The sequence below is a fragment of the Lepisma saccharinum genome, unplaced genomic scaffold (assembly GCF_977018435.1).
Source record: "Lepisma saccharinum unplaced genomic scaffold, izLepSacc3.1 HAP1_SCAFFOLD_465, whole genome shotgun sequence".
Classification (NCBI taxonomy): Eukaryota; Metazoa; Arthropoda; class Insecta; order Zygentoma; family Lepismatidae; genus Lepisma; species Lepisma saccharinum.
In genome coordinates, this window is record NW_028143159.1 from 181,147 (window position 1) to 205,309 (window position 24,163).

Here is a 24,163-nt window from a genome sequence, read left to right on the forward strand (position 1 = left end):
ACTCAATTGCCATGACCAAATCTAAAAGTGGATGGCAGCGTTACTCAACATGAAAGTATGTCACATTTCCAATAAATTTTCACAAGACATGTTCGAATGGATAGTTAGTCCCTGTACCTCCTAGAAGTTTCACCGAAAGTTAACTTACAGATAATCATAAAGTAAGTCAAGGACATTACAAAGATGAAGTTAAAATTAACTTCAGGTCATCCTCATGACATTTTCGGCGTACATGAGTACGATGCATGATCAAGCTTGTTTTAACTATCAACGTACACGAAAAAGAGGATATAGCATGAAATGCTTCCAGACTAAATTCCCTCTTCTTGAGTTTCGAACCCCGTTGTCTGAATTTTCTTTTACGCACATGCTTAGGATGAGTCATTAACGTTCTCTTTACACCCGAGCGATTATTCAAGCTAGGTTTGCTAGTTCGTTTCAATTTGAACCTGGCGCCATTTCTGATTCTATACCTAAATTTCATTTTCGAAAGGTTTCTGAGAAATACCCCTTTGTTCATATGTTTGTGCCATCTGTCAACACCGCACTGTGGTTGACAAATAAAGTCAGTTCCGAAGTATTTTTGTGCATGCACATAGCCCGATCCCTCTGGAACATTTAACTTGCCAGCATGACATGATAACTCCAAAGACAACCTTGCTGTATACTTTCGATCATCCCACGAGGAAAGACCCCCAACTAAGACCATTAAGCTATGATTAGTTATGCAACTTTGTTCTTGAGTGGACACATTACTTTTAATGTACCCGTTAACGTGACGAGTTTCCACACCAACAGCTCTTCCCAATGAATCCACAATTACATGATCATTCTCTATCTTAGCTTCACAAGGGACAAACATATAATTAGGAGAGAGATGTGCGTTTGCACAGTTTACAACAACAAGTTCCCTTCTCTCAAATTGTCCTAATTCATACGTGAGAATTTCATTTTTGAGAGTGGAATCAAAACATACAAAGATCTGAGCACCCCCACAAGCGCCTGAATTCCCACCAAAAACCTGCATGTTTTTGACACATTCTGTATCCAGTGACACATCAACTTTATGGTCACCCTGTATTTTTATGACTTTGTCATCATGCACATTTTCAATTGTCTTTTTCTCCCCCTCCCTGCCTGCGTGAGACTCATTTTCAGAAGGTGAGAGACAAATTGAAATTTCCGTTTTCTCCTGATTTAACGGATGAGAAGTTGCATGAGACCCCCTTTGAAACTCAAGTAGACCCGCCTTAAGTTCTTCTATAAATTCTTTTTGACTCTGTACTACTTCCTGAAAGTCATTATTGCAATCTTTCCTGATCACATCCCAATCCTCACACAATTCACTTAATTTCTGATTAACACCTTTAAAGCTGTCACCAAAGTCTCTTTTCAGTTCACTGGTGGAACTGGTGAACATTTCTTTAAGTTCTCCTTTGAGTTCCCTTGTGGTACTGGTGAGATTATCACTAATTTCTCTCTTGAGAGCTTGATTTCTCTCACTAAGTTCCCTTTTGGTACTGGTGAGATTATCACTAATTTCTCTCTTGAGAGCTTGATTTCTCTCACTGAGTTCCCTTTTAAGTTCCCTGGTGGTAGTTATGAATATATCACCAAGTTCCCCTTTGAGAGCTTCATTACTCTCCTTAATGAACGCAAACAGGGCATCGAGCGTCACTGGCTCATGTTCAGTACCCATGATGAAAGATTTACTCAATCTACTTAAAAAAAAATCTACTTTTTTTTTTTTTAAGTTAATCTGCACGAACAATTCAACAATGCCTAAGTCTCATAATCTTTCTATGACGAGACTAGGTATTGGAGAGACCATCCCGTCCAGCAACGCACGGTGACGCAGCATTGTGATTGCTCTCGTGAGATTATACCATTATATTTCCAAGTTACAACAAAAAAAAAATCATCGTCCAAAAAAAACAAAGGTTGATCAACCGGCAAAAAGGATCAGTCCGGCTAATGAATTTAGCTCACCCCTAGCCCTTACCTTTAATTTATATTCCCGCAGACTTTTAGAAGGAAAAACAAAACATCTAATCTATGCTGATAAATTAAATTCGTAAACTCAACTACGTTCAACTGTATCACTTAACCGGGGGGGGGGGGGGAAGAATATGCTAGTTTTCAGTACACCCCAACCCAGAACTGCAGACTCGATCATAAAAAAAAAAACTTTTACTGAAATGGAAGTTCGGCTTATTGCCTTGGGAGACCAGAGCTTGATAAACCTTCCCATCCTGAAAGAAATATTATGATTAACATGATATTAATTAAATTACACTAAAGCATGCATGGATACAAATCTTTGATTCGGAGTCAGAAATATCGGTTCGACGATAACTATTTATTTTCACAAGAACGTAAACAAACTTGTATTTGACAATACGTATTCTTCTCATTTACCATGTGCCAAGTACACAATACTACACTTCCTACCAGAATATTACAAAGGTTTCATGTACTGGCATTGTATTCTCAAAAAGATATCAAAACTGAATCGTACATCAAAAGTTTTTCCGTAAAGACAAACGTCCGAGACCAATAACAATCTTTACGACTGATAATAAATCCTACAACGGTTATTATTACCTTTTGTTCAACATGGCTGCCTAGGACGCCAATTTACCCGCCGAAACTAAACACCACGATAACACACGAATTATGGCCATAATTTTGACACTCGGATGCTAGCATTAATTTATGTGCGAAAGAACTCTTGTGTAGTTTACGATCCTTCCGGTTCACATAACTGCGATGCAAGAAAAGACGGCAGATTATTACTTACAGGACAGCTGACATCGGGGGAAATTTCCATGACCTTTAACTTCAAATATCCATTCATAGACACCATGGACAGTAACTGCTCAACGGAGTTTTTGAAGAACAGTCCTTCACAAACAATTTAAGGCAAATGGATTCACCAATCAGCTCCAATTAGGTTAGATTTCCATTGAAACTTATCACAATTTCTTTTACATTCACCAAAGCTTCTTCTTTCTCCCGGACCGAGTCCACGAACTGTTCCCTCGAGTCGATTCCTCCTATCTCCATCCCACCGCTTATGCACCAGGAACGGGTTCGATGACCCGTTCCTCAGACCAGTTCACTTTTATTGCGCCGTCTTCCGGCGTTGACGAAAGTTTCCTTTGTTGCAATGCCAAAACGCAAGTTACTAATTGCGATAACTTTGTAAATGTATATAGGCTAATCTAATTTTGAAAATATTATTTTTTGTTGTATACACAATCCAATCTTATATTTTTATCGCTTATACAAACATTCGTGTTAATTTTGAATTAGAGTACATTGATGCCATCTATTGACAACTCTTTGTATTAATCTTCAGTTCAAGTTAAATTTAACACTCAAATGCCATCTATCGGCAATTTCGGCACAATCTGCCTAATTTACTTTACAATTGTCACAGTTATGACAGATATTGTCATAACTACAGTAGATAGAAAAATTGTAATAATATTTTTCACTTTTTAATTATTAACAGAAAATACCTCTAGAAAAATCTGATCAACGAACTCTAAATTAGAATACGCAGAACCTCCATGGCGGACATCTTGGATTTCGGACGTCATGTATGGTCTCTGACACATTTTCCAGCAAAACCTGTATAGTAATACATGATTTCATGCCTCCAAATGAAGGTGTCCTCCACACCCATGTCTTCCCTTCGTGCGAAAACCCATCAAACTTACAAACGGAGAAAATGACTCCTGAAGGAGTTAAGGAGATATGGTTGTCTTTCTTAAAGGCAGCCATCTTGGATTATGACGTCACAAACGCCATAGGCAACAACAATAGGCATCAACAAAGTATCACAGGATGGCAGAATGTCAAGTAAAGTGTAAAAAGGGAAAGGGCAGAAGTGGGCACGAAATACTTTCATTAGATATATCTCCATAACATTGCAAGATATGAAAAAAACTGTAAGAATAATTGTTGTTCCGTTCTTCATTCTGAACAATAAAATGTATGTATACACATTTGTCAAAACCAATTTTGAAGTAGTTATGATCGATTTTCTTTGTTAGTGCATGAAGTGGCAGCCATCTTTGATTTATGACGTCACACACAAGCCATGTGCCAAAATTGCGGGCAAAACAACTGGCAGTACATGATTGTGTACCACACTAGCAACGTATCACCGGTAGTCACATATTCCCTTAATTCAAAAGCCCACGGACTATGAAATATTGACAAATGCCCCTCTGCTAAGTATGAACACATAGACCTAGTAGGTTTTCCTTAGATGCTTCTAGGGATTGTTTCAATTGTCAATGTATACATTTTTATTCGAGTTTATTTGACAGTAAATACACAATATCTTTTATTCAATTTGCATAATATTATTTAACATATATATTTATTTTATTTCAGCAGTCACTTCAAGTAAGCAATAATATTTGTGTACTACTCGGATATTTATTCTGATTTTTCCATAAAAGAAAAAAATACATATGTTATGTGTATTTCATATTGTATATACTAAAATTTATGTTGAAACTACATATATTTTAGTATAATCAAAATATAATAAAAATACATATTTTAATTTTAATATGTTCAAGGAGTGGCACATTCAAATCTGAATAGCAAAAGGCAATTGAGATTACTCATTTTTTGTAAATCTTGAACAAGAGAGTATTAGGTACTTGTTTTGCAACACAGAGTAACATAGTACATACACACTCATTTACAAAAGAAGCTGCTCGCCCAGAAGGAAATGTTCAATTTGGACGTCATTTTGTACACGTGTGTAACATCGATGAGTTTGTAAATTATTAGTTCTAATGATACGTAACGTCTAGAACGGCCACCAGAGTGCATTAGTTGTGCCACCGCGTGATCAGGCCTCAGAGTGTTTATTAAGCGTTTTCGAAGCGTCAGACAGTCAGTCAACCGTGAGGGAAGGTCATGAACACAGAGAATGCCTCGCACGTGTATCAAACAGCAGTCTTACAACAAGACAACGCTCGTCCACACACCGCACATGTGTCTGTGGACTGCCTGCATCATGTGGATCTACTTCCCTTGATAGCAATATCTCCTGATCTGTTCCCGATAGAATGTGTGTGGGATCAGCTCATAAGACGTCAACTCCGACCCAGTGGTGATCTGCGGGATATCGAGGGCCAGTTACAATTTGCCTCAGGAGAGGATACAATGGCTCCATTCCAAACCGAATCGGTGAATATATCAAGGCCCGGGGAAGTGCCACATCGTAATGACATGGGGCCAGCAGTATGCCCGTACCAGTGGCGTAAATAACACCCCCGCAAACACCGCGGTGCGGGGCGCACGACCTTCGGGGGCGCAGTAATAATAATAAATTAAGGAAGACTTCAACTTCGGACAGAAAATGTTAATCACTAGAAAAGTAGATGATGAACTTCGTTAGCTGAATAGTTTATGTCACCGAAGGGTAGACGACAAGCAAGAAAATTGTTGACAATGCTGACTTTTCTTCCCTCCCCACCCCTAGTTACTGTGCTGATTCCGAATATTCTTAAGTTTCTGTTGTACTTGTAGTGCAGTCCGCTACTAATTTCCGTGAGGAATGTAAAGAAAATGTATCTTGCACTACAGCTACAGAAATTGTTTGTTTTCGGAATGTAGTGTCAACTGACATCAAATTTAGAATCGTGATGAACATCAGCGAATTTGCAGAATTCCTTTTACTAGGAAACAAATTCCTGACATATGCGCTGCTTATATGCTGTATTTGACCCTACCTATGACGTCATCATCAGCTGAAACGTCGTTTTTCAAGCTAAAATTAATACAAAATTTCTTGAGAAATACAATGACAATGATTGAGTGGACTGGCGCTGTTAAGCATGAAAAGCGATCGGGATCGAAAACTGGACTTGACCAAAATAGCACAAGAAGGCTAACTCAGGACTGGTAATGGTCATTTAATAATATCGTAATTCTTGTAGTACCAGTGTATTTTCATATAGGCTATAATTATAATATATATTTTTTTACAGTTTGTCTGTCTTAACCTTTCGTACAAGTTTTTATATTGATTAAAATTACATTATTATAACACCATGAAGCCTTGTTTCCATGATATTAAAAACTCAATATGCTGACCAAGGCAGAAATTTATTTTATTATAAAACATAAACTAAACGTAACGTTTCAATCTTCTAGTAAAGTCTTCTTCAGACTCTGCACCAAGTACAAATTTAACAAGGTTCAAAAACAGGACGATATATATACACAAACATTACTCTCTTCCAGACTATTAGAAAGTTGTTCTGGAAACTTTCTAGCAGGTGGCTTTCCCTTGTCAACTGTACTTTCACCTAAAAGGCCAAAAAATATTTTCTTCCATATAGAATGTAGTTTGCCTTTTTATCTCACGTCCTTTTTCCTTCAAACGTTACGTTTAGTTTATGTTTTATAATAAAATAAATTTCTGCCCTGGTCAGCATATTGAGTTTTTAAAATTACATGTATATATTTTCAAATTTGTGTATACCTAATATAAATGTAGTCCTCCTCCGTGGCCATGCAGTCTAAGGCGCTGTACTCTGCGCTCCGACTGCGGCACGGCAACCCACCATCGTGAGGAAATTGAGGAGCTACGAGTGAGTAGCATAACCCGATCTCGGAAATATCCTACAACAGGGGTTTCGGCGTGCTAACCCCACGTCAATCCACTTCTGGTTGAAGATCTCCACACCTCTAGGTAGGATCGTGGGAGGGTGACTGGCAGTCGGGAGATAGGCCAAGGCCTTTTCGAGGGCTGTCGAGATATGGGTTATTTTTATTAAAATAAAATAGGCGTGAATTAATGTTTTAGAAAGGAGAGCTTTTTTTCTTAAATGAATAGGGGCGCACAACTGAAAGTTGCGGGGGAGGGGGGGGGGCGTAGAGCGTGTTAGTTAGAATACGCGAACGAACGTACGACCGACAAACGTACCAGCGACAAAAAGGTACCTACCACCTGACCGGCTACCTGCGAAGGGTCTTCTAATGAGTCTAAAACTATTTGCGATGCGACAAAACGTACTACTTGATGGTTTTGCTGATTTCCATCACACTTTTTTCACGCTTTGGACTGGCAAAATTACTATATAATGCATATATAGCTATTTTGGCGTGTTTAAAATCAGCTGTGGTTAAGCTGTCGTCCACATATTTTCTTTCGTTTTATCTTTTCTTCTTTTTTCGATTTTCGTTTTAGTTATGTCAGTTCTAACCTAACCTAACCTAACCTAGCCTAGCCTAACTTATCCTAACCTACCCTAACCTTTGTTGTGTAGGTTGCCTAGAGTATCGTTCTAAATCTTGGTAATTGGCATGTCTTCCTCTTGAACTATTTCCTTCGTCTCTTGCAGACGCTTCTTCACATCTAACTGAGCATCATTCGGGACCCCACAAACGTGATCACTCGACGCGCCACTAAGCACTTTATTCTGTTTTGATTTTAAGTTCAAGCATTTTCCTTGAAGTGGTACGTTTTGTCGCGAAGTAAATATCTTGAAGGTAGGTGTTTATCTGAGTGGTACGTTTTGTCGCTGGTACGTTCTGTCGGGACACCGTTATTTATGCTACTGGCCCGCACTGCACGCCTTCTTGTCCGTTTGATCTGATTTTGTAATCATTGTAATACAGTCACATAACCTGTCCACACGTGCAGTTTCATTTCATTCACATCACTCCTTCTAGGTGCTTCATTTTTTGAATGAGTGTTTATAAGTAGACTACGTGTAGATTACTTATCGCAAATAATCCCTTGCAGCAAAGAGACTAGTTGTACTATCATGTCTTAATATTCAGTGTGCCAGAAACAACAAAGTAAAATAAATCAAATAATTTATTCAAGGTCTCATTTTTCTTATTTTTATATTCGATCAGGAGTAGAATTCCTACACTTTACTTACCATCTTTCCACATTTTGACTTTTTTAGTTTCTATAATCAATTAATAATATGTTTTGGGTTTCTTTGGTGGTTATTTTTAATTATATACTAATGGCAAATAACAATGAAGTTAATGAAAATGTATTTTGCTTTATTTACGTTTAGAACCGGCTGTACAAGCAGGTAGGTGGATTGTAGACAAACATTTGATTCATATCACAGAAATGCATTTTAAAATATATATTCATTACTGAATGTGCAAAGTTTCAGATCAGCCTAATGAATATTTAACTTGCTTGTGATTATTTTAATTATGTCATTACTAATTTACACGTTCAGTTGTCGAAAGCAAAGTATAATTGAAATTGTACATATTTTGTAAATCTTGTACAAGAGGTTATTACTTGTTTTGCAACAAAAAGAGTACACATATGTGTTGTTTACTTTTCATAAAAAAAAACCTTCCAGCAAAGGGTCAAATTGCACTGTCATATCTTAAAACTTGGCCTATCAAAACTATGACTTTCTTCATATGCGAGACAATTTTTAGTGCAAGTGTTGCTCTGGGGTATTCATTTCCCTGCTATATTAACGTGATTTCACTTACTTTGTGATTGCTGATATCTCATATTTTTTTCTTTCTTGTTTCGTGGATTAAAGTTTTGTACCTATTCCCATCTAAACATTAACCCTTATTTCAGTCTTTCAGTTTCTCGATAAGTATTGCATGTCGAGTTTAAATGTTCAATTCTCATTAACACCTTCTGTCAGTTCTATACAGTTCAAAGTACATTTCAATATACATGGGGTCATTAAAATGGCGCCTGGTAACAATACAAACAAAACACAGGCCGCCCAAAACCTTTTACAAATGAAGAATGTCGTCTGTGGTTGCTGTCTAATTTGACCAGAAACGCAACAAAGTACACGTTTGGAATTCATTTTAGAAAAAACTTTGATGAAAAGTGCTACCTTTGTCATCCATTTTCTGTCTTAAATACAGTTGCAAAACATCAAGTGATCTGTCTCATTACTATCCTTTGTTTATTCACTGCATGCAATTGCATTTATTACTTGTAGAACTTACATTCAGTGTTGGAATAGATTTACCTTTACATGGTAGATATATAGGATGTCGAAATTCCCTATACAAAGTGTCGGTATTTCCCAACAAACTGGGGCAATGTCGACACCGCGTACACTTTGGTTTCGACAGTTTTCTCTGATTAGCTTACATATATGAAAAATGTCTCCCACTGGGAAGAATTGTCTAACCTTTCCTACTGTTTAGATTTATTTCAGTATAAGAAATACCTGTATGCTTGTGGGTGACAGTATTTGGAGAACGTAGATAACTAATACCAATTAACTAATCACAAATTTTACAGGGAACATGAATATGCTATTCAGTCAATTCCTTCTACTCCTCAGTATAGAACGAAAGAAGTAATGCTTGACGATTATAGTTCACAAAACAGGTAGAGACAGCACATTTGAACAACACATTTACACCATAGATTTTCAGTTCTCTGTATTTTGATTGAATTGATTGATTAATTTGCTTTATTTTACTTCGCTTTTGTGCTACTTTTGGTTAATTTGAGAAGATGTGTATGAGTGATAACATGATGAAATTGATGAATAGACACAAACATCCATTCGAACCCGGGACCCCTGGCGTCATAGCGCGACGTGCGGTTTCTCTTAATTTTTTTCAGTACTGGTGGATTAGAAGAACAATTCCTAAATATTCATAATTCACTAAATTATAAACTTCTTTTATGTTGTCAAAAGTGAGGAAACTAAAGAATCAATTCTTTCTTTTTTTAGCCCAATCAACAGGATGCATTTCTGGAAAATGATTTAAAGGTGGAAACATTTTTCTCAACTTAGCTAAATATTAGTTTTTGTATCCGTACATTGTAGAGATGTGAAAGAAATTCAAGCGAATAATACAGTGGGATACATAAGTAATACCAAGCAAATTATGTTTATGTTACCATGTTTATGTTTGTTTCTCGCAATCAGAGCTACAATAATCGAAAAGAAAGTCAAACAAACTGTTGACAATCTCTACTATCAAAACCATAATCCTCAAAAACACGTAGCTCGTCAGAGAAAATTTAATGAAAATGGTCGTGAACAATTTGCCGAGCAATACTTGTGCATCCCACTGACCAATAAAAAAATAATTGATAATAATCTAAATTAAATGATTCAAAGATTGAAGAAGTTCTTTATTTGCGTAGTTTAACAAAATATGCACATATATATACACACAGGGTGTCTCATAAGTAATAGCGCAAACTGACACAGGTGAAAGTACACGATAATAGAAGTATAAAACTCTGAATAAACATGGGTCTGCAAACGAGTCGTTTTCGAGATAATCGCGAATGTGTGATTATAAGCCGCCACTGACTTCATTGTTTGTAAACGTCGTCCTAGTTGGTAAAATGCTAATAATGTGTGCGAATGTGTGGTTAGAAGCCGTCACTGATTGCATTTTGTAAACACCGAGTGCTTTACTCCTTGCGCGTTCCGAGGATTTCTCTTTGTTTACAAAACAGAACATTTACGAGAGGTTGCGTGGAAATCAAACAGGATGGATAAAGCTCGTAACCACACATTCGTAATTATCTCGAAAACGGCTCGTTTGCGGACCCATGTTTACTGAGACTTTTTTTCTTCTATTATCGTGTACTTTCACCTGTAACAGTTTGCGCTATTACTTTTGAGACACCCTGTATACACCCAGCATCAGGGGCGGCGATTGGGTTTCAAAACCGGGGTGGCAAAGACAGTATATTTCCCTTTGTATATAAGGTATGAAATAGTGCGGGAGTAAAAGTGGCGAAAAGTGGGGGGGCAACACCCCCCTTTCGTCTACCCTAATCGCCGCCACTGCGCAGGATCTCCACCATGTAGCGTGACGTCAGGTTAAAGTTCCAGTCCCGCTGGGATGAAACTGAGTGAAATGAAAATGGACACTTCAAACCGGTGTAAATAATAATTTTGATGCAAATAATTGAAAGTCCATTAATTCTTAACCCATAGGGCCTCCCCCATGGCGCAGTGGTAGCGTCATTACCTTGTAATCGAGGGGTCCCGGGTTCGATACCCGGTGGAGGCACAAATGGTTCGGATCCCACTTTAAACTGTAGGTCCAGTAGCGATTAGCCTTACTGTGCATAAAGTGGACTTAAAACACCAACTCAAACCAAACCAAACCAATTCTTAACCCACAAAAGGAACCACGTTACGATACCTCAAAGAAATGTAGCCGGACAGATCTACCGACGACGGACTGGCGTGAACAATGGACAAGCGAATTATGGAAAGGGAAGGGATCTATATGTAGGGAGCTGGAATGTGCTATCTCTGTATAGGGCAGGTGCATTGAGGATGTTGCTGGATCAACTAAATAATTATAAGCCTGCGATAGTGGCATTGCAAGAAGTACGTTGGATCGGAAAAGGAGTTTTGGAAAAGAGAGAAGCAACTGTCTTCTATAGCTGTGATGAAAGGCTGCATATGCTAGGAACTGGGTTTATAATACATAAACAACTAAAACATCTAGTGATAGGATTTAAAGCTATAAGTTCAACATTATCGACATTAAGAGTTAAATGAGACTTCTTTAATTACAGTATAATCAATGCACATGCACCCACGGAAGTATCCACAGATGATGTAAAAGAAGATTTCTATGATGCGTTAGAGAAAGCATTTGATGATTGCCCAAAAAATGACATAAAAATAGTAATTGGAGACTTCAATGCCCAGATAGGCATTGAAGACGTATATCAACCAACAATTGGTAAACAAAGTATGCATAAAATAACAAATAACAACGGTATGAGGCTAATAATGTTTGCAGCATCTCGGAATCAAGTAATAACACCAACTCTGTTCCAGCACAAGGATATTCATAAAATAACATGGAGAGCCCCGGATGGAAAAACTTACAATCAAATTGACCACATGCTGATAGATTGTAGACATAGATCAGATATCATTGATGTTAGATCTTTTAGAGGGGCTAATATCGATTCCGACCATTATTTGATTATGGGAAGGATTAGAGCAAGAATATCTAATAGCCGAAAAATGAAGGCGACTAGCCTGATTAAATTTAATGTCACGCAGTTAAGAAATCCAACGGTGGTTGAGAGGTACAGAAGTAAACTACAAGAGAGATTCGTCGGGATGAAACCGGCAGAAGTGGAAAATGTAGATGAGAGGTGGGATAGATATAAGCTGAGGATCAGTAATGTAGCAAAGGAAATACTTGAAACACAAAAGCCAGTAAAGAAAGAAACGTGGTTCGATGAGGAATGTCAAAATGTAACCGAAGAAAAGAATGATGTATATAAGAGGATGCAGCAAAGAAGTGCAACAAGGAGAGCTAGGGATGAATATCAAGAGAAAAGAAGGATTGAGAAGAAAGTCCATAGGAAAAAAAAGGGGGAATGGATGAAGCAAGAGATGAAGCAGTTGGAAATCCTGCATGAGCAGAAGAATGTAAGACAGATGTATAAGCTGGTAAATAATACAAAAGATGTTTTTAAACCAAGGACAACAGTCTGTAGAAATGAAACAGGCGATATAATTAGTGACAGTAGTGAAATTTTAGAAATGTGGAGAAGGCATTTTAATGATGTATTGAATGGCAGTGCAGATATGCTGGAAGAAGGATTAAATGAAGAAGAGGAAGGAGAAGAGGGCATAGAAAGTCCAAAGTTAGATGAAGTATGGGAGGCAGTCAAGATATTGAAAAATAGTAAAGCACCTGGTATAGATAACTTGCAAGCAGAGCTGCTTAAGCATGGAGGCGAGAGTGTCATTAGAGGTTCGAAGGAAATAATAAACATAATCTGGAAAAAGGGACAGATGCCAAGTGAATGGAGGACGGGTATCATAGTACCTATCCATAAGAAAGGGGACATGATGGAGTGTGCAAACTATCGTGGAATTACATTGCTGAACGTTGCATATAAAGTATTTGCAAGAATTATATATAAAAGACTACTACCATGTGTAGAAAAGTGCATTGGAACATATCAATGTGTGTTCAGGCCAGGAAAATCTACAATTAACCAGATATTCACCTTAAGGCAAATACTGGAGAAAACTCTGGAGTTTGGGATAGGAACGCACCATCTATTTCTTGATTTTAAATCTGCATACGATAGTATAAACAGGACCCAACTATATCTGGCAATGAAAGATCTTGGAATTCCAATAGGATTAATAAGAATGGTGAGGATAACTATGGAGGGCTCTAATAGTAAGATAAGAGTAGGAGGACAACTCTCAGAACCTGTTGAAATAGAAAATGGACTAAGACAAGGCGATGTGCTGTCCTGTTTGTTGTTTAACATTGCCATAGAGAAGGTTATACGGGAAGCTCGGGTGCAAATTAGGGGTACCATATATTATAAGTCAATCCAGATACTTGCATATGCAGATGATGTGGACATAGTAGAAAGATCTCTACATGCAGTAGAAGAAGCATTTCTGGCCATAGAAAGGCAAGGAAAGAAGATGGGATTGGTGGTGAATGAAGAGAAGACTAAGTACATGGCAGCAGGCAAAGCACACGGATATAATCCATCACCGGCCATAACAATGGCTAATTATACCTTTGATAGAGTGGATGCCTTTATCTACCTGGGTTCTGTTGTGACATATGAAAATGATTCACAGGAGGAAGTAAAGGCACGACTTATAGCAGCGAATAGGGCCTATTATGGACTACAGAGACATTTTAAGAGCACCATATTGTCCAGAACAACTAAGTTAACACTTTACAAGATACTGATAAGACCTGTATTGACCTATGCTGCGGAAACTTGGACCAGTTCAAGGAAAGATGAACAGCTGGTAGAGACCTTTGAAAGAAATATATTACGAAGAATATTGGGACCAGTATGTGAGAATGGAAAATGGAGAAAGCGATTTAATAAGGAGCTCTACGACTTATATCAAGAACCAACAGTTATTGGTGTAATAAAGGCGGCTAGATTAAGATGGGCAGGTCATGTGATACGCATGAGTGATAGTGACCCTACAAAGAGAGTGATGTTGGATAGCCCAGGTGGACAAAGGAAGCGAGGAAGGCCTAAATCAAGATGGGTGGATGGAGTGGATAAGGATGTTCGGAAGCTCCAGTATAGAAATTGGAAAGTTGTGGCGAAAGGTAGAGATAGATGAAGACAAATCACAAAGGAGGCCAAGGTTCATCAGTGGACTGTAGCGCCATAAGAAGAAGAAGAAGATTAATTCTTAGTCGAATATACAGGGTGGCGCGAAGCCGAATGACACATCTCAAATTTGTATACTGCGACGGCGCTGTAGCTTGTCGTGGTTGGCGGGAAAGGGAACGATAGAAGAGAAGACGCCATTTCATACAGTCAGTTGCAATGGAAAGCTGGAAAATGCAACAACGTGTTATCTGTGTTCGTAGTTATTACGAAACGAATTCCGTGCCAGGTACAGCATGTCTTTAGAGGACATTTCGATGTTGGGCGACATAGACACGTACAGTCTGGGAATACCACATTGACTTGGGTGAACAAATTTGAAGAAACGGATAATGACTACTAAAAACTAAAACAAGCCATTGTTGATAAAGTTCCGGCTATTGATGAGGATATGTGAAGCCACGTGTACGGTAACTTCCACACACGTCTACAACAGCATTGATGTAAACGGACGCCATCTGTCTGATGTAGTTTTTTTTAAAAAAAAAAAAAAAAAAGCTTGTAATCCGTAAGTACTAAATACCATATTAATAGACGGTTTCGCTTATATTTCCCTTATATTTCCATATATTATCTACACCATTTGAAATGTGCCAATCGGCCAACGTGTACATGCAATTTTTGATTTAGACACATTTTCATAAATTTAAGCACATGCTATGGACTAAACGTGTGAATATTTACAGATTTGAAGTGTGATCTAAATACATTGAATTTTGCGAATAATATTTCATGTGCTTTCATGTTTACTTGAGATGTTTTGAAACTTTCAACATTGCACAAGATAAGCATATATTTCGTGCTAAGTCTTGTAAAAACCTACACGTTGTTACTGTCTTTTCAGAACTAACTGTAAGAGTAGGTATATTAATTTTACCATATATGAAATACTTTCAAGAATAAATAAGAAACGAGGCGATTTAATTTTACATTTAATGCATACTAATGTTTGCATTTAATGTTACATCCTTAAGAGTACTCTTACAAAATGAAGGGAAACAACAGGATACCTTTTCATTTTGCTTAAATCCGTTTCACTTTTCATCCTAACGTGAAAAATTATTCTTACATCCTTCAGAGAACACTACTTTTTCTTGTATGTATTATGTTATTCAACGTGTATTAAATTGTTCCTTACATTTACTTTTTTACATTTTAGTGCCGCGTAGTTGGAGGCACACCATTCTATCACCGTTAATTACACTATTATCTATGCACGTACACAATGTATGAAGAGTTGAAAGAATAAAGAGATTGAGCATATTGAAACATATTTTTTTCTTATCTCCCATATAAACATAGTTGTCAACCAACCAAGGTGATATAATTTGAGAATTAGGTGTTGCATATAATCGCTTATACTTTAAACATGTTGAAAGTTATACCGTGTGGAGAATAATATGGGGCTGAAGGCTTTATATTGTAGCGGTTGGACATTTTCAGAACGGAAAAATCTTTCTATCCTTCAATTTTGTCTATGTCGTTCAATATTCCATTGATCGATTAGTACTTTCTCTATACAAATAAGTTCACGTTCAGATGTGTTCGCAAAAGGAGACGAAGTAAGTTTCGGAAGAGAGAACTGGCATTCCGACCGATAATGAAAGATTATTCGCCATGAAACTGACAGTACTCTTTTCACACAATAATGTAAATTGTCTGAGTTCCTTTATATTGGTCCTGGCCTGGATGTTTATGAGTGTCCATTCATCAATTTCATCATATCATCACTCATCCCCATCTTCGCAAATTAGCTAAAAGCGGCACAAAAGCGAAGTAAAATAAAGCAAATTAATCAATGAGTCTTTATACTGTGTCATTCCGAAGGTCACAAGAATGTTGGAGACAGTCACTGAATCTTATTAAATGAGAGGTTGGGCCAGGGTGTGAAATCCCTAGGGGAGGGGGGCGGAATTCCTCCACCAACCATATAATTCTCAAAGCCCCAACAAAACTTTTCAGAGGGGGAGAGTTTTTGTTTTAACAACAAATATAAACAACTATTTCTGAAGTCGAATATACTTTACTGGAACAATATCGAAAACACACAAAGAACGAACAAAGAGTCTCATCTCTAAGGACACTGAACCCAGCAATCCACAGAATACAGGAATTACTCAGACTCGTTAATTCTCCATTTTTCATCGCCTTTCGTCAGCTACCACAAAGTACATAAATAAAACATGTTATAACATTTACATGTGAATTGTATATCGGAAACTATTACCTTCTTAATGTATCTTAATTTTTGTCCCTTCTCCTTCTTAAGTCGTACATCATCCCTATGTTGTTTCAACCTAACGAGGTTGAAAGACTTCAGCCTCGTTTTCGTTTCTCCTATGTACACACTCTGACATTCTTTACATTTCATATTTAAACACACGAGAGAAACAGGACATGACATAGAGTGGGATGAGGCTAAGCAGATAGGAAGGGAGAAGAGAATGTTAGTTGGAAAATGGAAGGAGGCCAAGGAAATAGAGAAGAAAGGTGAAGAAGACACAATGAACTGGAATGGGGGACTGAAGATAAACAAAGAATGGAAGATGGTGTTAGAAAGAGCGTAAAGGACAAGAGAGAAATTGGAGAGGAGAAGGAAGAAAAATGAAGGAAAAAAGCGTGAGATAAAATGTCCAACCACATTCTATATGGAAGTAAATATTTTTAGCCTTTTAGGTGAAAGTACAGTTGACAAGGGAAAGCCACCTGCTAGAATGTTCCAGATCAACTTTCTAATAGTCTCTAGGGGAGTAATGTTTGTGTATATATATCGTCCTGTTTTGTACCTTGTTACATTTGTCCTTGGTACAGAGTCTGAAGAAGACCTTGCTAGAAGGTTGAAACGTTACGTTTAGTTTATGAGTAGTATAATTGGCTATAATATAAACTCAACTTATAAGTGTAGAAAAGAAGAGGTTATTTGATTGAACAATCCGATTTGCCTACACTTAAAACAATGTCAAGAGGGGCATATGCCCCAATTCTTCAAGTGTGATATGCTCTTAATTTTAAGAAATTCTGAATTCTAGTGTAGAAAAGAAGAAGCCTCAACAGACAGATTTGCCTACACTTAAAACTATGCCAAGTTCCCATATGATCTTATTGTTTACAGTGTGTTTTTCTGTCAAAATCCCAGGAATCTTGAATTCTAGTGTAGAAAAGATGAGCCCCCCTCAGATTGATTCTAGAGGGGGCCGACTCAAACCTAGAAGCCTCTAGATTACTAAACCAAAAATACTTATATTCTCATGTTCTTCAACTTACAGATCAATACATTAGGGCAGGCTGTTGCATGTTTTTTCTAATCTTTGATCAGTCACATGTCCCGGCAAGCAATTAATTATGCACGCCTGGGAGATTATATCTGCTGGCATGCAAGAGATATAATCTACACTGTGCCCTTTCAGGGGAAATTGCATGCCATCCATCATGTCATTAACTCCAAGGGAAATTCTTAGTAAAGAGAATATTGGCTTTTTGTATGCTGTCATGCAAGCCCGAGCCAATTCAAGTTTTGCCTTCTTCTGATAATATATACCCGAGAGAGACTTACAGATTATTCATTGCACATTTCAAAGTCCCACTTTGAATTGTATTTGAGCTTTTTTGCAAAATGCAGAAGTGCTGTGTTTTTTGAGCTTTCCTGCAAAAAGCAGAAGTGCTGTAGACATAATCAAGAGGCCCCCAGGTTTGAAACCTGGTAGAGTATATGGGCCTTCCTGACGGCAAAATGTTGGTATTATTGCCTTGTAATAAGAGGCTTCTGTGTTTGAGCTTTCCTGCATAAAGCAGAATTGCTATGTTTGAGCTTTCCTGCATAAAGCAGAAGTGCTGTAGATATAGTTCCATGGCTTATATGTTTTATAATCGAGAGGTCCCCAGGTTTGAAACCTGGTAGAGTATATGGGAATCCCTGATGGCAAAATATTAATATTGCTACCTTGTAAAACAAGAGCTCTGGGTTTGAGCCGGACTTCTAGAATTGCTCTGTGACTCTCTCATTTCTTACATCATAAACATATGATTTTTCACCTATGAGAATAACACTACATATGGTGTCATCGGGGAGTGTATCGTGGAATTCACAGATAATTTTAATGTTTGTCCTGTCATTAACCACAACTTTTTTTCTTTTTGAAGTGTTGATGACAAACATGGGTCTCTGTGCTTTGAATTCATCTGGTGTGTAATACATGTCAGTATTGCTAGTAGTGACCCTTTTGTATGCTGAAAATGCTTCATATAATTTAAGGAAATCATCCTTGGACATGTCTAAATTGTAATTTTCTCTAGGAAATACCTCATTTCTGCCATTTTTAAGATATATGTTCTTGATGTTGCAGTTATCAAATTTACTTGAATTTTTTCCTGATTATTGTATCTTCCAGTCCGAAACAGTACCAACACAAAATCCGGCATGTCATATTGTATACTGGAGAATGAATTTGTAGCATCAAATTCATAATAGGTATCAGATGCAGGCTTCTGTACACATTGATATGTATAAAATTGTAAAGGAATCTGTGGATTTTTTATTATATCAGCTTTGTATTTAAGAGCATAACTGGCCTCATATTCAACAACTGGCATTCTTAGCTCCATAGTCTGAATAATGCACTTGCCTTCATCAGGTAGGGTATTAGGCATAGCTTCCCCGGTAGAGTTTAAAGTACTGTACCTCATCAAAGCATTATTATCATTGGCAGCGCTTCTAAATGTGATTCTTAAACCACCCTTCCACATAATATCTTTGTAATCTGAGAAGAATCCTGGCAACAGGCGCATGGGGAACAATACTGTGTGGCTTTTAGATATAATTTTATCACCAGCCTCAAATCCACCTATTTTGTAGTAAGAAGCCTCGGTTTTGGATAATTTTAGTGGCCAAAGCTGTGGAGGTAATACCCGGATAATCCACTCTGTTTATAACAACACCATGTTTTCTGATCTCAATTTCAGAGAACAGATGTGGCACAAAATTATCTACCAATCTTATATTTGAATTTGCCGGATAATCTGTACCATCGAGTTTTACAACATCAAATTTGATGTATAGATCTGCTCTGTGAGGGTGTATAAAGCCATCCCCTACATCAAGATCAACCTCAATCTCTGTGTTGGGTTGATTTAAATTTGCAAATGTCCTCCTGTTTGGGGGGAATGATTGTAGCTCATAAATCTCAATATTTTCCATTTTTTTCTTGTATGTATCTCTATGATAGCAGTTGTTGTGGCTCCAGCAAAATCAACTAATTCTTCTTTTTCATTAGTGACCATCAACTCAATGTAATCTATTCTATTATGGCACACAGGAAAATATAATGTTGGGGATGGATTGTAGATGATGGGCTCCATAAATTCAGAGTTAGGTTTGAATGTTGCAATGATCCCAGTTTGTTTGTGAGTGCCTATGCCATTTGATTTGGTGATCATACCCTCGGCCACATTACAGTGAATATTCAGAGTCTCTATGGCTAAGAATTTAGGTATATTCATAGCAGTGTGTTTAATAGCTGGTTCAAGTTTTGTGTTGTTCTCAAATCCTAACAGCTCTCCTATAGTACCCAGATCCACTGTTTCTGTGGCAGATACAATTTCTACTCTGTGAGTGACAGAATTTTGAGTTAAAACTATACCTCTGGGTAACTGAGCATTTAGAGTGGATAGATTATACTCCACTGGAGTGATGACAATTTTTTCATCACCAACTGAAATTGTGTTGTTGTGGTGTGTAATATTAGGGATCAAGTACATGCCATAAAATGCTCTGAGAGCTATTGTTTTGGGATACACTATGTCATCATGTAATTTGAGTTTCAATATTGAATTTTGGCTGGTAAGATGGAATACCCCCATGATGTTTCAGATACCACAGGGCTTTTTGAAAATCTTCAATTGATGGTTTATTTATTTGAGACATATATCTAAGAACAGATAAACACAAATGTCCACAATTAACATCTTTGAAATATTGAACACGGGCATTATTGTAATAAAGATTAGCTGATTTTAGATATTTTACTAAATTTTCAGGTGGAACACCTCCAAATGAATCAAACACAAATGCCCCATTTTTTAAATATTTAAGATAACAGATCCAGTGAGTGCCCTGATTTTTGTACTTATCCAAATTAACAATGCCACACTCTTTGTTGAGTGGTTGTTCTGGTAAAGAATCAGACATGTACACACCTCTAAAATTTTTGATGCCCAGTGGCTTGATTAAAGCTTCAATATCTTGGTTTGTAAGCGGCTCTTGTTTTTTTAAACTTATTCATGGCTCTCTTAACACCTTTGCCTTGTTTTTCCATGGCCAGGTTATGGCGCCTCTACTCATCTAATTCTGCCTTATTTTTCTTGGCATCTATTACTGTTTTTGTTATGGCAGCTGATCCCACGGCCAAGCTCCCAACAGCCCCGAGTGCTGCTAAGATGGCAGGGATAGTAAATATAAATCCCCCAACATGTGATTTTTTCTTGATTGCTGTAATTTTTTTAATTGGGGGTGCTAAGCAACAATTTCATACCATGGCCCTTGGCAATACAAGAATTTTTTTTCTTGTGCTGCTTTTTGGTTAGAAGATTATTAATAGGCCCAAGAGATTTAAGACCTGCATAAGGTATTTGATACATAACACCCTTGGCCTTCATCCTAGGTTTATTATATACATATTCACAACCCCCACCCCAATTTTTGTTTGGTGTTCATAGCTATGGTAGTTCCCAATGCTGCTATTTTTCCACTTAAAGAAGCATCTTTACTTACAAATCTACCAAATGCAGCCTCTTCTAATTTCTTGTCTGCAACATGTCTCTTGTCAAGATCAGAATGTGTGTTGTATGCTATGTCATGTTTTCTACAAGCAGCATCTAGGGGATTAACACCAGGATCACCTCTGTTTAATCTATGGTCCAATTTTGTACCGGGACCACAATATTGATAGCCTGGAATGTGTAGTTCAAATGGCAGCTTGTTTATAATGTCATTAACCAACCCCCGGCACTCAGAAATATTCCAAAATTTAGGTGGTAGAGTATTAATAATTTTTATAAGATATCCAATCCCTTTAGTGCCATTCACTATAAAATTAGACAATTTGGTGCTTATCATGTCCATAATTCCAACCTTTTCATTGTAAAAATTGTGGTTCCCAGCATTTTCCTCCCCAGCTATTACCAGCAACCTATCTACAAGTTTCCTGACATCATCAACCCACACAAATTCTTTAGGCAGGGTGTTGTATTGTTTGATTCCACTACCTGTCTTGATCTGAGACCATATGGGCTTGATTAAATTGTTGTATTTTGCTCCACTGCTAGACTTGACTCTTTTTTGTGTGGGATCATTGTTCTGGTATAGAGCATCTGATTTTATTAATATTTCTTTGTAATGCTCATAATCTTGATCTGTATAGCTGCCAGGCCTTTTCCTAGTCATCAGTTCCCACAATCCAGGTGTGCCAGGATATTTAACAAAAGCACCTCTTTCTCCAAGATGAGATTCTGAATATACAATCAGATCATCTCCCATAAATGTTACTCTGAAATTGCCAATTCTATGTATGATGCTACCATCACTCTCTGTGTCAGCATATAAGCCAAACACCTCATCTTTGTTGTCTTTAGGCGTGCTTAAATATTTTTGAGCAAGAAGACCCAATTCAATAGGATCCTGAGTAGCTTCAATTCTTCGAGGACCAACAGGACTAGGTGTATGAATACTAGAAAGTGGGGTGAATGGATAATCTAATATGTTTCTTGCAGCTACAGGTACAAGCTCTGTGATCAAATTTTGATTTTGCTGTGTAACAGTTTTGATATTCTTACCTAATTCACCAATAGCATCAATAATAGGCTGTTCTGTGCGCTTGTGTTGTTCATAAAAACCTCGGTTCTCTGATTTCCATCCTTTAAATCTTTTTACAAGATAATCTCTTAATTTAAGATCATCAATGATTGGCCTTTTCATGGTTATTTATTTATGTTTCAATGTCTAGAAAATTGTTGATTTTATTTCTATATTTACCACTATTGGGTTTTCTTGTCATATCAATTGTGACAAACCCATAACTGTCCTGGTTCCAGCACCTGCTGCAAATCTTAGAAAAATCATTGTAGCTCAAGTCCCCACCTACATATTCATCATGTATGTGTTTGAGGTTGGTATGGTCTTGATGAAACACACATATAAAATTGCTGTTGTCTCGGATCAGCTGCTTCGGAATTTTAGAAAAAGTCTGTGCCAGGTAGAAGCAATCAATGTTTTTGTGCCTGCCCTGTGTAAAGAAATTTCTAACCTTGTTTTGATTATCCAGTATAATGTCATCAAACACAACAACAGAATTATCGAGACATTCATGGAGTGGCTTAACATCTGGTTCAAAAGTGGTTATATCCAATCCATCATATAGCTTCATCAGCTGCTGATATTTTAATTGTTCCAAGCTCTTAGAGAACACATACAAGTGCCTGTTTTTCCAGTCTAACCAGTTGGGTGCCAATAAAAAATTATCAATCATTAGTGTAGTTTTACAACAAGCCAATGGCCCAACAATAAGACAGCTAATATTATCAGGCAGCAATTTTCCATTTCTCTTAATCTGCTGTTCAGGATCTGGCAGCCTTTTTATAACATCCCAGGTGTTCATATTATCACTTTGTTTGCCTCGATCCAGCTCTGTTCTGGGAGACCTAGCCATTTGACAAGTAACTTGTTGCCTTTTCTGCGGATGATTTTTTCTATGAGATATGTGTCAGGGTGTTTAGTTTTGCTGAGCTCTTCTTCATAAAACCTGCCTTTGAGAATTTCTCCTCGGTGATCTTTTATTATATATGTGTTAAGGGTCCCAGGTTGAACTTGAACCACTGTAAATAATTCAGTGCTCCAGTTTCTTGTAAAACCTTTTTTGAATAAGTGCTTATATTTACTGATTCTTACTTGATCACCAATCTTGTATTTGGCTTTCCTTGTTGTTGGCTGATATCTAGGATAATAAACAGTACTGATTAATTTTTGCTCATCAGATGAAGTTACTTCAGAGGGTTTCATGTTGATTGTGGAATGGACCGAGTTGTTATATTTATGTAGAAGTTCTGGAAGAATATTAATCCATTTATAATTACCTTGAAGTGTGAATTGTTTATACATATGATTTTTTAGGGTTCTGTTGAATCTCTCTACAATTGAGGCCTTGAGATCACTGTAACTCGAGTAATGTTGTATTGCCTGGCTTTTAATAAATTGTTGTAACACAGAATTATAAAATTCTTTGCCATTATCTGTTTGCAAATAGCGCGGTCATCTTCCACTCTGAGTGATGATTGTCCTGAAGGCTTCTGTAACACATTTTCCAGTCTTGGATTTGAGTGGCACAGCCCAGGCAAATTTTGAAAATGTATCTATGACAGTGAGTAGATACTTGTAGCCCTTGTTGATCTTGTATAATTTTTTCAGCTGTCCACTTGCCATCTCAATCAAGTCGCTCTGCCATAAATCATATATGCCTTTTGTGACTACTGGCAGTCTCTTATAATTATGTCTGGCTTGTCTGTGTAATTCATCAACAATAATTTGTCTAGACATAATATGTAAACAAGAATATTGCAACTATAGGGTGTTCAGCAGCTGATACTACAGGATTTTCTAAATATAATTTTTCCCCTATTTGTATTTTAAATTCCAGAGAGCCATCATCTTCAGCATAAGATGTTTCTAATGTATTGGGATCTGTAAAATCCTCTAACTCTACACTGGTGATTTTCACTTTGTTATCAGCATTTGTTATTGATAAGGTAGGGTAGTGGTGTGCCTGTGGTTGAAGCCAATATTTGATCTTGATTGGTCTCAGTGTGCCCCCAACAAAAAACTGGTAATAAAATTGTGCAGGGGACAGCATATATATTTTGCCACCTGGTGTAAATGGTGAATCATATTCTTTGTTGGGGATACTGTACAATTCAAGAATTACTGTATGTTTAGGATTTTCAATTATG

General features: G+C 37.3%; 1 long non-coding RNA gene across 1 annotated transcript; it reads left to right on the forward strand.

The window, feature by feature from the left end:
- The first annotated feature begins 4,406 nt into the window (after positions 1-4,406).
- LOC145982931 (uncharacterized) lies at positions 4,407-15,429 on the forward strand. Its single transcript, XR_014441207.1, has 4 exons — positions 4,407-4,419; positions 8,070-8,087; positions 9,735-9,773; positions 15,330-15,429. It is a non-coding gene; the product is annotated as an uncharacterized LOC145982931 (long non-coding RNA).
- Positions 15,430-24,163: the final 8,734 nt, after the last annotated feature.